Source organism: Platalea leucorodia, assembly GCF_965183815.1.
Source record: "Platalea leucorodia genome assembly, chromosome: 25".
In the NCBI taxonomy this organism is placed as follows: Eukaryota; Metazoa; Chordata; class Aves; order Pelecaniformes; family Threskiornithidae; genus Platalea; species Platalea leucorodia.
This window is the reverse complement of record NC_138847.1, coordinates 134,196-139,605: the sequence shown is the minus strand read 5'-3', so window position 1 is coordinate 139,605 and position 5,410 is coordinate 134,196.

Sequence of the window (5,410 nt, the reverse complement as noted above, 5' to 3'; positions counted from 1 at the left end):
CTTGGACACCCTCATGGAGAAAGAGATATTCCTTATCTCCATCCTGAACCATCCTTATTTCAACATCTGCCTGTTGTCCATTATCTTTCTGCCCAGCACCACAGTGACAAGACTGCTGCACCTTCCTGAAAACCTGCCCCTAGGGAGTGGCAGGCTGCTAACAAGGTTCCCAAGGCCTTCCTTTCTGCAGGCTGAGCAAGGCCCTTTCCCTCCGTTTCTCTTCCCAGGCAAGTGCTCCAGCCCCTGGGCAGCTCTCTGCTGAACCTGCTCTGAGTTACCAGCATCTTTCCTGTTGTGGTGGGTTGACTCTGGCCAATAGCCCAGCAGCCACACAGCCTCTCACTCTGTTCTCCCCTTCTTTACTGGGATGGAGGTGAGAATAGGAAGAAATAAAGCCTGAAAGTTGTGGGTCAAGACAAAGACAGTTTAATAGCTGAAGGAAAGAGATAAAAACCCAACCAACCATACAATGCAAAAGCAATTACTCACTGCCTGTTACAAGCAGATTGATGCCTAGCCAGCCTCCCAGCAACAGAAACCTGGAACGACATAAAAAGCCCACCTCCTTCTTATTCTGCCCCAGTTTTTATTGCTGAGCACAACATCATACGGTATGGGATATCCCTTTGGTCAGTTGGGATCAGCTGTCCTGGCTGTGTCCCCACACCAAACTCTTGCCCACCCCCAGCCTACTCGCTGGGAGGGAGCAGAGTGAGAAACAGAGAAGAACTTGATGCTGTGTAAACCCTCTTAAGCAACAGCCAAACCACTGGTGTGTTATCAACAGTGGTTTAGGCACAAATGCAAAATATATCAGCATTCTGGCTGCTATGAAGAAAGTTAACCCCACCCAAGCCAGACCCAGCACAATTGAACTGGGGGCCCAAAAACTGACACAGTTGTGTACTGGTCTAATCATCACTGTCTAACAAGTGATGAGCAGGGGGAGACAATCGCTGCCCTCACTCTTTTGGTGAGGGTCCTCTTTATACACTCCAAGACTCTGCTGGCCACCTTTGCTACCAGGTTGCACTGCTGGGTCCTGTTTTGCCTTCTGTCCCCCACCACCACCAGGGCCTTTTCCACACAGCTGCTCCCCAGCCAGGCAGTCCCCAGCCCCTGCAACTGCAGGCTGTTAGGCTGTCCCAGGTGTAAGACCTGGCCTTTGTCCCTCTCTCTCATGAAGTTCCTGATGGGACAGTCCTACTGCCTATCAGGTCTGCCCTGGACGGCATCCCTAAGGAATAGGAATGGTCTTCCCAATTTAGTGTCATCAACAAACGTGGTGAGAGTTGCCTCCTCTGCATCATGGATACAGGTGTTAAACTGCACAGGGCTCAGGCGAGTCCCCTGTGCTGCCCCACAATGCCCCAGTATGGCCCACTGGCCTCCAGGTAGGGTATGACCCCTTCTCCACTGCGCTCTCAGCCTCATCATCCAACTGGTGTTTCACCCATCTCTTTGTCAACCCATCCAGACTGTAATGGCCTAATGTGGGTACCAGGATATCGAGGGAGACCATGTCAAAAGTTTTTCTGAAGCTGAGGTAAACAACATCCACTTTTTATCTCCTCATGCACAACTGCAGGCTGTCAGGTTGGCGAGGCATGATTTACTCTTTGTAAGTCCCTGCTGACAGCTATTCTCTTTTAGGTGCCCAGAAATGTCACCCAAGAGGACTCTAACTGATGGCCCACTCCTCACCAATGGGAGCGCGTACAGCCTGGGGCTCCCTGGGCTCCACTTTTTCAAAGATGGGTGCAACATTTGCTTGTCCTCTCTCACAAGAGACCTCTGCCAATCCAATAGCCTTTCAAAAGGGATGTCCCAAAGAAAGGTTGATTTTCCCTTGTAACTTCACTACCACTATTCTGCCTGATACGCCACGTACTGAATTTCTCCAATCTTTTGTATATTTTCCCCTGCCCAGGATACAATTACCATCTCTAAAGGCATCTTTTTAGCAGGCCGTCTACGCAGAGGCCCTTTCCGTTATTCTCCAGTTTGCTGCTGCCCTTACTCTTTGTTCATTCAGATTCCTCTCACTTATGCTGCTGCTTTGAGCTTCGGGGAGTAAAAGCTTACATGTCTTTCAACAGCCTAATTGTCTCCTTAGACAACTCTTTAATGATGTTTATATCTACCTTTTTGTATCTATCTAAAGCACTTTTCATAAGATTATCCCTTGTAGGAACGTAACCTCATTAGAGGCAGCTTGTACTTTGCATATGGTTGCAGAGTGTATTTTCTTGTTTAGGAAACTTGATCATGCTTGACTTGTCTTTGCTTGCAAATAGGAAAAACCCTGCTGTGCCTGTGCGCAGCTGGTGCAAAGGAGCTGTAACATCCAGCTGCAAACTTCAGCAGAGAAGTCTGACGTAAGGAAAAGCAACGCAGGTCCCAGGTGGCTGATGAGAGAAATATTGGGGCTGGGGAGGTGAGGAGTAAGGTTGTCCATCAGTGTTGGACCTCAAGGGCCTGCTTTTCCTAACTGTCCAGGCCCCTTGAAGAGACACTCTCGATCAGTATCAATTGAATATAAATTTCTAAACTGAAAAGTAATACAACAGACCCTTTAAAATAATTTTTGTTAGGTGCTCTTTGTAATCTTTCTCCACTATGAAACCTCCCCCCTTAGCTGTACAAGTCTTGAAGACGTGAAAAAAATGACTGGCTGAGACATGGCTTGTCAGTATTTTAACGAGCCCCATGGTGTATTTGGGGCTGAGTCCATGAACCTCATGTGCTGTCAGGCAATTGAACAAAGCTCTCAAGAAGTCCCAGTCAGAAGCAAAACCCAAAGTACCCTGAAGCATTAATAGGCCCCACTGAGGGCTCTTACTGACAAGGCTTCCCCAGGGACTCGTTAGAGTGAGTAATTGGAGGCTGTGATTACAGGTGGACAAAGGCAAAATGCAGGTGTCCCTGATGGTGAGAAAAATCTTGGTTTGTTTTATGAAGCAGAAAGGCCAAGCCCTGACCACAGCCCTTGGGAAAGCAGAGCCTGAAACCCTCAAAATAAAGGTTCTCCTCATAGGCCTCAGTGGCAGAAGCAACTGCCACAGCCAAGGGGACAAAGACCCTGGTTCTATTGGGCCTTTCAGCCTTGTCAGAGCCCTCAGTCTGCAGGCTGCCCTACACTGTCCCACGCCTGCACCTCTTCCCCTTCAGGCTGCTGACATCCGTCTTGCTTTCCCACCTAGCTCTCACCCTGGCATTTCTATACCTTCCCTGATGGCTCTCCACCCATCGCTGGCTGTTGCTTGAAACACAAAGCCATGGGCTGATCCAGACTCCCTCTGGGGGACCTCTTGCACCACAGGTCTACCTTTTGAGTGACATTTCTTTGTCCTCACCTCCAGTCTGAACCTTCCAAGCTGCACTTTGTGGAGGTTTCCTTCTCTTACCACTACCAAGAAAAGATCCATCACCTTGGAAACCACCCTTCAAGTAGCTGTAGGCTACTCTTATAGTGTCACTTCACCAGGTTGAAGAATACCCCTTAGCCTCTCCACACAGGGCCCAAAACCCATCCTGGCAGATCTTCTCTGGAGCCTCTCCAGTTCCTGCTCTTTCCTCCAGAACAGGGAGCCTCGCACGCAGACAGGCTAGTCCACATTTGGTTACACCAGTGCTAGGTCTAGGGGGATAGTAACTCCCTTGTCTGGGTGGCCATGCTCCCCCTAAAGCAGCCCTAGATGCACTTGGCTTTATTAACTTTGAGCATGTGCCACTGTGTCATATGGTGTCCCTCGAAACGCCCAGGCCCTTCTCCTCAGGGTCCTTCCTGAGCTCTGCCCATGGACTTGTTCCTGATCTCCTGACTTTGCAGTAGACTGGATGACCCTGCACTTGTCTAAGCTGGGCCCCAGATCACTTCTCCTTTCAACCCATTTCTTCATTCCCCAGTGCAGGCAGGGGGTGTAGAGCAGGGGCTGATAGAACCCACTCTCCCTCCATTTCATATATACAGTTTATGTTGCTGTAGGCATGATAGTCAAGAGAAGGTTTAAAGGGAAATTGGAAGGAGGCCATTGCAGTGGCTCTGCGGATCGGTAGAAGAGATGTTTCCCAAATTATCAAAGAGTCATAGAATCGTTGAAGCTGGAAAAGACCCTTTAGATCATTGAGTCCAACCATTAACCTAGCGCTGCCAAGTCCACCACTAAACCATGTCCCTAAGCGCCACATCTACCCTTCTTTTAAATACCTCCACGGATGGGGACTCAACCACTTCCCTGGACAGTTTATTCCAGTGCCTGACTGCCCTTTCAGAGAAGTAATTTTTCCTATGCTCCAATCTAAACCTCCCCTGGTGAACCTTGAGGCCATTTCCTGTTCTCCTATTGCTTGTTACTTGGGAGAAGACACTGACCCCCACCTTCCTACAACCTCCTTTCAGGTAGCTGTAGAGAGTGATAAGGTCTCCTCTCAGCCTCCTCTTCTCCAGGCTAAAAAACCCCAGTTCCCCTAACCGTTAAGACCTGTTCTCTAGACCCTTCACCAGCTTCATTGCCCTTCTTTGGACACACTCCAGCACCTCAACGTCCTTCTTGTAGCGAGGCGCCCAAAACTGAACACAGGATTCGAGGTGCGGCCTCACCAGTGGCAAGTACAGGGGCATGATCACTACCCTAGTCCTGCTGGCCACACTGTTCCTGATACAAGCCAGGATGCTACTGGCCATCTTGGCCACCTGAGCACACTGCTGGCTCATGTTCAGCCAGCTGTCGACCAACATCCAGAGGTCCTTATCCTCTGGGCAGATTTCCAGCCACTCCTCCCCCAGCCTGTAGCGTTGCATGGGGTTGTTGTGACCTAAGTGCAGGACCCAGCACTTAGTCTTGTTGAATCGCATACTGTTGACCTCAGCCCATCGACCCAACCTGTCCAGATCCCTCTGTAGGGCCTTCCTACCCTCCAGTACATCAACACTCCCACCCAACCTGGTGTCATCTGCAAACTGACTGAGGGTGCACTCGATCCACTTATCGAGGTCATTGATAAAGATATTAAACAGAAATGGCCTCAGTACTGAGCCCTGGGGAACACCACTTGTGTCCAGCCACCAACTGGATTGAACTCCATTCACCACCACTCTTTGGGTCCAGCCATCCACCCAGTTTTTTACCCAGCAGAGAGTACAGCCATCCAAGCCATGAGCGGCCAGCTACTCCAGGAGAATGCTGTGGGACACAATGTCAAATGGTGTCAAACATGCAGTTGTGCTGGAGAGCTCTCGCATCTCGCATAGCACTACAGGCCTGTATTTGGCCGTTGAGTAGCTGCCCTAATGGCAATGTAGGGATGTCCATGAGACTTCTGCCATTACAGTCCATGGTGATCTAGTATATGCAGCTGATGGAGAAGATGGCTGATGGCTATGGCAATGGCTACATCTGCCCCCCTG